Source organism: Pleurodeles waltl, chromosome 4_2, assembly GCF_031143425.1.
Source record: "Pleurodeles waltl isolate 20211129_DDA chromosome 4_2, aPleWal1.hap1.20221129, whole genome shotgun sequence".
In the NCBI taxonomy this organism is placed as follows: Eukaryota; Metazoa; Chordata; class Amphibia; order Caudata; family Salamandridae; genus Pleurodeles; species Pleurodeles waltl.
The window spans coordinates 1,017,587,376-1,017,597,990 of record NC_090443.1 but is presented as its reverse complement, the minus strand read 5'-3'; the positions used below and the strand labels follow the sequence as shown (position 1 = coordinate 1,017,597,990).

Below are 10,615 nucleotides of genomic sequence, written 5' to 3'. Positions count from 1 at the left end.
GGTTCCATTGAGGAAGGACAATGTATGTTGGATGATCGAGGGTAGGAAAAGCAATTGGACTAGCGAAAGTGTTAGGAAAAATATTTAAGAAACACAAATTTGTTCGAAGGAATACTATGATGCAAAACATAAATGCAAAGATGTAAGAATACAGGTGGGTGATTTGGTTAAGGTGAAGGTTCCCGGTTTCAAAAAGTAGGAAAAGGGAAAATTCTATCCTCCGTTAAAGGTTATAAAATTTTTGTGTGATGCAGTACAACTCGAGAATGGAAAAGTATGGTATTTAAGCAGAGTCTCTCCGTACAAAGGCAGTGAAAGGAGAGGTTTGGTTGGAACTGACTGGTTAATGAATGACGATACTAGGAATAACAGGTGTTTGCAAGGTGTGGTTGGTGTTCCGATACAACATGCCAATGATGCACAGGCTGGTAGAAGCCACGCGATTCCTACACAAGAGGAGCGCAGAACTGAGAAGAAGGATAAAGGAGACAATGTACGGAACGGCGACACGACCAGTGTGATGAATACGTTTAGCAGGTGTGGCAGGAGGATCACAAGACCAGGAAAGCTTGACGACTATGTATGCAACTGAGTCTAAGTAAGGGTATTGGATCAAATATTACAAGTTGTATTATTATTAGCAATAGTTATGCTATGTGGATAAGATTTTTTAAGAAGAAGAAATTCTAACATTGTATGTTTTAGTCTCTTATAGCTTTGGGCAGGTAGTAGTACTTTTATTATTACATTATTATATATAAAAAAAATTAAAAAAATCAAGAATTGTAAAGAGGAAGATGTGTTGTATTGCAGATGTAGCATGGCAATCCTTGTTATATGTGTTAGGCTCGCGCATGATTAGCGCCAGCCAGTGAACGGGAGAATGTTGAGGGGTGAATGTTGAGGGGTGAATGTTGAGGAGTGAATGTTGAGGGGTGAATGTAGTGGATGATTCGAAGCGGTTGAGACGGAGACGACAGGAGGAGAGGTGGCAGGTCCGTGTGCAGCCGGGAGAATGTTGAGGAGTGAATGTTGAGGAGTGAATGTTGAGGGGTGAATGTTGAGGGATGAATGTAGTGGATGATTCGAAGCGGTTGAGACGGAGACGACAGGAGAAGAGGTGGCAGGTCCGTGTGCAGCCGGGAGAATGTTGAGGAGTGAATGTTGAGGGGTGAATGTTGAGGGGTGAATGTTGAGGGGTGAATGTAGTGGGGTGAATGTTGAGGGGTGAATGTTGAGGAGTGAATGTTGAGGGGTGAATGTAGTGGATGATTCGAAGCGGTTGAGACGGAGACGACAGGAGAAGAGGTGGCAGGTCCGTGTGCAGCCGGGAGAATGTTGAGGAGTGAATGTTGAGGGGTGAATGTTGAGGGGTGAATGTAGTGGATGATTCGAAGCGGTTGAGACGGAGACGACAGAAGAGGTGGCAGGTCCGTGTGCAGCCGGGAGAATGTTGAGGAGTGAATGTTGAGGAGTGAATGTTGAGGGGTGAATGTTGAGGGGTGAATGTAGTGGATGATTCGAAGCGGTTGAGACGGAGACGACAGGAGGAGAGGTGGCAGGTCCGTGTGCAGCCGGGAGAATGTTGAGGAGTGAATGTTGAGGGGTGAATGTTGAGGGGTGAATGTAGTGGATGATTCGAAGCGGTTGAGATGGAGACGACAGGAGGAGAGGTGGCAGGTCCGTGTGCAGCCGGGAGAATGTTGAGGAGTGAATGTTGAGGAGTGAATGTTGAGGGGTGAATGTTGAGGGGTGAATGTAGTGGATGATTCGAAGCGGTTCATACGGAGACGACAGGAGAAGAGGTGGCAGGTCTGTGTGCAGCCGGGAGAATGTTGAGGAGTGAATGTTGAGGGGTGAATGTTGAGGGATGAATGTAGTGGATGATTCGAAGCGGTTGAGACGGAGACGACAGAAGAGGTGGCGGGTCCGTGTGCAGCCGGGAGAATATTGAGGAGTGAATGTTGAGGAGTGAATGTTGAGGGGTGAATGTAGTGGATGATTCGAAGCGGTTGAGACGGAGACGACAGAAGAGGTGGCAGGCCGTGTGCAGCCGGGAGAATGTTGAGGAGTGAATGTTGAGGGGTGAATGTTGAGGGATGAATGTAGTGGATGATTTGAAGCGGTTCAGATGGAGACGACAGGAGAAGAGGTGGCAGGTCCGTGTGCAGCCGGGAGAATGTTGAGGAGTGAATGTTGAGGGGTGAATGTTGAGGGGTGAATGTAGTGGATGATTCGAAGCGGTTCAGATGGAGACGACAGGAGAAGAGGTGGCAGGCCGTGTGCAGCCGGGAGAATGTTGAGGAGTGAATGTTGAGGGGTGAATGTTGAGGGGTGAATGTAGTGGATGATTTGAAGCTGTTCAGACAGAGACGACAGGAGGAGAGGTGGCAGGCCGTGTGCAGCCGCGGCTATTTCCTTGTAAAGAATCTGCTTGTTTAATTACTGCGATCTTGGAAAGAATAAATATGTTCAACCTACTGTGATCCTTGGACTCGTTCTTAACTGCACCTGGAAACCATCTCAACAAAATGTGTTGGTATCCAGGGGTGGATATTCAAGTAGAGAGATCTGTGAGAGAATGCAGTGAGAGTATCTATGCTGATAAAACACTCAAATGTCGAGTTCAGCCCAATGCAATGCAATGATGCCGCGCCGGTCACTAAACTCCGCCGCCAGCATCAGCATCACAGGGAGCAAAGCGGAGCAGGTGGGGTCCCTCGTATCTTCAGTATTTTATGCTTCAGCGTAAAATTATCACCAGTGAGCTGTGTAAATGCTCTTACAGTAGAATGTGCGGCCTGTTTGTGCATTTCATAAAAAATACATTTTCGACAGGAGAAACTGTAAACTCAACCAACCACGGAGGGTCTCGAACCATACATCTGCTCCAAGCCAGACGCCTTATCCCATAAGCCCCACAGGGAGGGGTGACACGCAAGTGGAGCAGATGCGGCTGCTGGATCGAGGAATACGGGAGAAGGTAGGAAGCTGTGCAGAGCCAGGGAGAAGGTAGGAAGCTGTGCAGAGCCAGGGAGAAGGTAGGATGCTGTGCAGAGCCAGGGAGAAGGTAGGATGCTGTGCAGGGACCATGGAGAAGGTAAGATGCTGTGCAGAGGAGGGAGAAGGGAGGTCCAGGGAGAAGGCAGGATGCTGTGCAGAGCCAGGGAGAAGGTAGGATGCGGTGCAGGGACCATGGAGAAGGCAGTATGCTGTGCAGAAGACAGGGACAGGGGACAAGGAAGGATGCCGTGCAGAATGCAGGGAGAATGTGGTATGGTGTGCAAAGCCCACGAACCAGGGACAAGGTAGGATGCTGTTCAGGGACCATGGAGAAGGTAGGATGCTGTGCAGAATGCTGAGAGAAGGGAGAATGTAGTATGGTGTGCCGAGCCCACGAACCAGGGAGGAGGTAGGATGCTGTGCAGGGACCAGGACACTGTATGATGTTGTGCAAAGCATTCGGACCAGGGAGAAGGTAGGATGCTGTGCAGGGACCAGGGACAATGCAGGATGCTGTGCAGAGCCAGGGAGAAGGTAGGATGCTGTGTAGAGCCAGGGAGAAGGTAGGGTGCTGTGCAGACGAGGGAGAAGGGAGGTCCAGGGAGAAGGCAGGATGCTGTGCCGAGCCCAGGGAGAAGGGAAAAGGTAGGATGCTGTGCAGAACCCACGAACCAGGGAGGAGGTAGGATGCTGTGCAGGGACCAGAAAGAAGGTCTGATGCTCTGCAAAGCCTACCAACCAGGGAGAAGGTAGGATGCTGTGCAGAGTCCAGAGACAAGGAAGAATGCTGTGCAGAGCCCAGGGAGAAGGTAGGATGCTGTGCAGATGCTGTGTAGGGAGAAGGGAGGGACCCATACATTGTCCTTGGAGAGAAGAGAAGGGAGGTTCGGCCTGATGCGTGTTGTACTGAGAGTGGAGATTGCATCCCCAATGGTGTCATATAACACGTCTATTGTTTATAAAATGACGAGCAGTGTCGGTGGTATCCCCCCCACTCCCCCTCCCCCCAGCCGTTCCTCTTTCCGAGTCCTTCCGTATTGGCAGGCAGTAAGGCAGAGTCTCAAATTTGTTCTTTTTACTATCGGGCACTCAGAAAGCCTTTGCTAAGAAATCGTACATCATTTTAATTCTTAATGTTTTACTGTAATGAGGTACCTTTGTTAATGTGTTTTTTAATTTTTCTGGCTTGTGTGCAGGCTCGTTAATTCACTGAAACTATGAAAAACCCATCAGGAACACTTTGCGTGTAGCTCTTACAGTAAAAGAGTGAGCCTCAACCGCGGAAACAGACTCCCATATGGTCTAGCGGTTAGGATTCCTGGTTTTCACCCAGGCGGCCCGGGTTCGACTCCCGGTATGGAAAGGAACAGTTTTGTGTCACACTCCTGCATTTGTCTTCTGTTATCGCCACAGTTTGCACTAGCGCCTGTTTTTACAAATACATCGGGGCATATTTATACTCCGTTTGCGCCAAAATTGCGTCGTTTTTTTCGACGCAATTTCGACGCAAAACTAACTCCATATTTATACTTTGGCGTTAGACGCGTCTAGCGCCAAAGTTCATGGAGTTAGCGTCATTTTTTGGCGTGAACACCTTCCTTGCGTTAATGATATGCAAGGGAGGCGTTCCCGTCTAAAAAAATGACTCCCAGGCATGTGCGTGGTATTTATACTCCCGGGCAAAAATCACGCCCGGGAGTGGGCGGGGCAAAAAACCCCGCATTTGCACCTGAATTTAACGCCTGGGTCAGGGCAGGAGTTAAGGGACCTGTGGGCTCAGAATGAGCCCAGAGGTGCCCTCCCCTGCCCCCAGGGACACCCCCTGCCTCCCTTGCCCACCCCAGGAGGACACCCAAGGATGGAGGGACCCACCCCAGGGACATTAAGGTAAGTCCAGGTACGTTTTTTTTTTTTTTTTTTTTGTGGCATAGGGGGGCCTGATTTGTGCCCCCCTACATGCCACTATGCCCAATGACCATGCCCAGGGGACAGAAGTCCCCTGGGCATGGCCATTGGGCAAGGGGGCATGACTCCTGTCTTTGCTAAGACAGGAGTCATGTTAATGGGGGATGGGCGTCGTAAAAAAATGGCGCAAATCAGGTTAAGTCGATTTTTTTGACTCAACCTGACTTGCCCCATTTTGAGACGCCCATACGCCATTTTCCCCTACGCCGGCGCTGCCTGGTGTACGTGTTTTTTTTCCACGCACACCAGGCAGCGCCGGTCGGCTAACGCCGGCTAACGTCATTCTATAAATACGGCGCCCGCATGGCGCTTCAGAATGGCGTAGGCCGGCGCTAATTTTTTTGACGCAAAACTGCATTGGCGCAGTTTTGCGTCAAAAAGTATAAATATGGGCCATCGTTTAATCCTCCCACCACGCCCCACCCCCTCTTCTTGGGTCTGTGCCTATTCCCATCACACCGTCACACTTCACTGTGCAGCTCCAGAGTGAGTATCACCATCACTGCATTACATCAGTGACGTCACACTGTGTTCAACCTAAAACCTATAAAGTAAGGTAATGTATGTGTTCAGATCGGTAGCTTTGTTCGGGCGTCTCTCCCTCTCCGTGTTTGTTATTCATTGATAAATTCATCCTCCCATCTGTGATTGTGTTCTCCTTCACAGTTTCTTTCCCGTTTCCTTTCTCGAGGCCGAGGAGCAGCCTTTGTTGTGAAAGTATTGATGCCGCGTCGGTCACTAAACACCGCCGCCCTTATTGTTTCTGCAGCGACAGCAACAGTATCACCCAGTGCTTAATTTGTAAATAAAAAGGTGCCGGTGCCCAAAGCGCTCTTCTTAAACATGCAGCTGCTGCAGTTAAATGTGCGATCACGGAATACTGAGGCAGCGTAATCCTGAAGCCATCTCAGGCCTCTTCCATCGATTTACAGCCACTCCCCTCCCCTTCAGCTCACTCTTGCAGCTTTCTACTTTCTACCTTTGTGACGTTTTTTGTTTTTCTCTTTCTCCGTCCCTCCCATATGTGTCTTTTGCTCGCAGCAAATGCTTGAGGCAGAAGACTAAGCGCCGGCCCTCCAAAATAGGTGCTGGTGCTCAGCACCGGAAACAACAAGCACAAATTAAGCACTGGTATCACAGGGAGCAAAGCAGAGTAGTTGGTGTCCCTCGTATCTTCATTGTTTTATGCTTCAGACTAAAATTATCACCTGTGAGCTGAGAAAATGCACTTACAATACAATGTGCGGCCTGTTTGTGCATTTCAGAAAAAAAGACTTTCGGCAGGTGAGAAAAAATAAGTATACTTTATTGACCACGAAGGGACTTGAACCCTCAATCTTCTGATTCGAAGTCAGACGCCTTATCCATTAGGCCACGCGGTCACGGTACACTGCAGTGTCACAATAAAGTAGAACACCAGCGGCTGCTGCTGGAGCGAGAGCTAAGGGAGAAGGTAGGTGGTTGTGCAGGGACCAGGGAGGAGGTAGGATGAGGTGCATGGACCAGAAAGAAGAAATGATGCTGTTGAAAGCCTATGGACCAGGGAGAAGGTAAGATGCTTTGCGGAGTCCAGGGAGAAGGTAGGACGCTGTGCAGAACCCAGGGACCAGGCGAAGGTAGGATGCTGTGCAGCGACCATGGAGGAGATAGGATGCTGTGCAGGGACCAGAAAGAAGGTATGATACTCTGCAAAGCCTACCAACCAGGGAGAAGGTAGGATGCTGTGCAGAGTCCAGGGACAAGGGAGAAGGTAGGATGCTGTACAGAGCCAGGGAGAAGGTAGGATGCTGTGCAGGGACCACGATAAGGTAGGATGCTTTGCAGAACCCAGGAACCAGGTAGGATGCTGTGCAGGGACCAGGAAAAAGGCATGATGCTGTGCAAAGCCTACGGACCAGGGAGGATGTAGGATGCTGTGCAGGGACCAGGGACAAGGAAGACGGCAGGATTCTGTGCCGAGTCCAGGGAGAAGGTAGGATGCTGTGCAAAGCGTTCGGATCAGGGAGATGGAAGGATACTGTGCAGAGCCCAGGGAGAAGGGAGGGACCTGTTAACGCGTCCGTCTATGTTAATTTATACACATCAGGACTCGTTTTAGGCCAATGAATCTTTGGGCCCAGTGGTGAGACACCGTAGGACGAGATAACGAATCAAAATATCAATCAATAGGTCAATAACATTATCAATGTTTAACATCAAAATATCTCTCACTTTAGACATTAACGAACATTCGGCGCAACCATGACTTTTCAGTCATTAATAACCACACCTTAATGGAGTTAATAAGTTTTATTCCCTATTGATTACAATCTAGTAGCAAAGGCATTAATCTCAAAGTCAATAAACAGGTAAGCACGATTATAAGATGGCAACCGCAATAAGCTTTCGATAATGCAAAAATTAGTAACATGAATAATCAGATAGATATGAGCGGTTTATAACACATTGAACTTTCTAAGATACTAGTTCAGCATAGCACCACGTCAGTCACGTCAGTTTGTCAGTCAGAGTGAATACCTCGTCTAACCTCTAATTAGCATTAGCATGTTGGGCGTCATGCAAAACAATTTTGAACACCAATTTGGAAAACATCTAACTAAGGTCTCTATCAAAACATACAGCAGTTGGTACCTAGAAAGAAAGGCAAAATGAATTTCCATTAGCAATTATATAATTACCCTCCTCTGATTAGGTCAGCATTCAGGATCAGTCTTCGTCTTCAGGACATCAGTCAGATCGCCGTAAGTCTATCTAAGTTAGAGGCAAGAGACACTCTCCTCATAAGGAGGAAAGTGTAAGGGGCAGTAATATGGGCAAGGATGGTTTGTCTAAGTCTCAAATCACAGAATAGTGTGACAGAGTTTCGGGATGTAATCAATATCATTCCCTACCTAATGCCTGGTTATTTCCTGTGTCATGGGTTTTTATCCCTTTCTAGTAATTCATTCCCCCAAAATCCTATTGGTCAGTCAATACACCCCATCATTGTTAACCTATCAAATTATACATTAAGTAATGCATTTGTCATTTCTCGATAAAATATCGTCTTCTGATTGGTCTTCATAATCAGTCTTCCGTAGGTGGCATATCCGGGGTTACTTCATCAGCTTGGCACACGTCTCAGGTTAAAAGTTCTCGTTCCCTCGTCTAATTGTCCTTGGAAGTATCTACAAATGTTTCGAGGCACAATCATTTTATACTAAAAGATGCTAGCATGCGGATGGGAAAATATCCCGATGTGTCGAACTAATACAGAGAGAACAATAGCTGGGTCATGGTCGTTTGCAAGTTTCTACACACTGAAGAGACAAGAAAAATACGCTTTTAATATTAGAGCTACACAGCTTCTGCTTGACTCACGCTAACTTAAGATATACGAGTTTAATGAATGCAGTTCTATATGTTTTAGTGTGCTCAGTTAGGCAAACTATTAACAACTATTCCTTAAGGTTGACATTAGTTTATACATGTGAACGATTCTCCATTTTTATGAATACGCTTTTAATGAATGTTTATTAATACAGCGTTGTTAGACATATGCATTTCACGTCTATAATATGTAATATCAAAATACGCTCTCTCAGTCCCTCCTCTGATGACGCTCGTCATCACAAATCTTTCATGTTTTAACTTTTTGTCTTACGCATAATGCGCATTTCAACATCCTTTCCTTTATGTGAGCTTTCCCATATTTCATTAAACATTTTCTCTCTTTCACTTTCTTCGTTTCTTTTGGTTCTGTTAGCCAAATTTATTTTCACCTTTTCATTAATTTTTGCATATTCCCCAAAATCCCAATAAACAAATCAGAACAATTAATAATCCCATCATGATTTTTGCAAGTACCCCATTCCAAATGTTGGTAAACCAGCTTCCCACTCGGGCAATTCCCTTTCCAAATTTCTCCCAAACACCAAGTTCTTTTAGATCCTTCAAATCTGTACTATCTCTAGTCAGGTTAGTAAGCATGCTTTTAATTTTCTTACTATTGTCAGGTATATACGAGCAACAATGTCGCTCATTAAGCATTTTGCACACACCTCCACTCTTTGCTAAAAGAATGTCTAAAGCAAGCCGGTTTTGAAGAGTCATAGCTCTTTCTGCAGCAAGTTCTGTGTCCATCAGGAGTATAGCTCCTGTGAAATTAGTCAGCATGTTATCCACAATAGTAGACAACTTTTGAATCTTCATAGAATTTAAGACAACCCCTATTGAAGGGATTATAGCTCCAAATATATCACCAATGACAGCCGCCACTGACTCTCGTTTTTGTCTGGTCTGTTGTAATTCAGACGTTTTAGGTAGTTGTTTTAAGTCATCAATCTGGTAAATCTTTGGGAATATTATTCCCAAATAACATGTCCCATACCATCCCTTAGGGAGACGGTAATACGCATTTAACCCACAGATGTAATAGATTCCAGGAATCGCTGGGTCTTGTCCATTTAACATAAAGGTCCATTTGCTCTGAAACAAAAACACATGCCTACATTCACTCGTTCCAACAAACAAATTATCTTGATCAGATTTTGGTCTATATATACAGAGTCTACCTACGTGTAATGCATCTATAGCTAACTTGCCTTGGGTTTTAATTTCAGTATAAGCATAATCGTTTGCATAAGTGCGTTTTTCTAAACCTTTTTCTAACCTTTCCTTTAATGCTTTGCGTCTATCATCTGTGTGATCTAAAAAGCTTTTCTCTACAGGAGACAGTAAGCATGTTAAGTTATTGCGATGTGCATAAGCAGTTCCAAATGTTAGTGTTGGCTCAAAGAATCCTCTAACTAATTTTATATCATGCTCTTTAGCTAACTTATTTAGGAATTCAATAACAGGTACAAAAGAAAACACAACATCCAAATTTGAATAAAAATATTGTACATGCTCTTGATTATAGAATCTTGTTAGTAGCAAGCTACAACTAATCCCATACGTAAGAGGGAGGCTATGATAAGTAACTCCCTCCTGCACGGATGAAGGAATTTTAGTACACACATAACAGTCTTTCGCATTCATAGTTTCCACATACTCATTTAGTAGGCGATAGAAAACATTAGTAGAAAGCTCCCCGTTTGGATTAGTTCCCTCATGCAGGTGTTTTGTGTCTTGCTCGAATTTCTCCCATGGTGATAGTTTATTAGTTGTAGTAATAGTCTCAGGTTTTGAAGTTGCATTAGTAGTTTCACCCTCTCTCCATGGCATTCCTACAATCACTCCCACAATCATTATTGCACATACAGCACCTATCATAAGTCCTAACCAGCCACACACTTTACTTCCCTTGTTACTATAAGCCATGTTTGTATAGAATCAAACAGTAGATCAACAATCAACTCTGAGTAGCAAACTCTTTCTGCGTAATTTACAGCGTCTTCACTCAATCCAGGACCCTTTTCGTCAATTCAGGTTAGCAGCTTGTCGTAATCAGGTTTCTATAAGTCAAATCCAGGTTTAATGTCACTTTCCGGTAAAAAAATTTCTTTCTTTTCCTCTTCTCTAAGATCCTTATTTTTTTAGCTTTCACGATTTTCAATGTCTTTTTTTTTTTCAATTTTCTTGTTGTATTTTCTTCAGGTACCGTAGTACTGGCCTGGTACTTCTCGATCAAAACAGAACGCTAAGAATTCTTGTTGCCATTCAGCGG

The 10,615-nt window shown here is 45.4% G+C and overlaps 2 non-coding genes across 2 annotated transcripts; one reads left to right on the top strand and one right to left on the bottom strand.

Annotated features, from left to right (window-relative positions):
• Window positions 1–4,294: 4,294 nt before the first annotated feature.
• Window positions 4,295–4,366, top strand: TRNAE-UUC (transfer RNA glutamic acid (anticodon UUC)). The gene has a single exon. It is a non-coding gene; the product is annotated as a tRNA-Glu (tRNA).
• A 1,911-nt stretch (window positions 4,367–6,277) lies between these two features.
• Window positions 6,278–6,350, bottom strand: TRNAR-UCG (transfer RNA arginine (anticodon UCG)). The gene has a single exon. It is a non-coding gene; the product is annotated as a tRNA-Arg (tRNA).
• Between the last annotated feature and the right edge of the window lie 4,265 nt (window positions 6,351–10,615).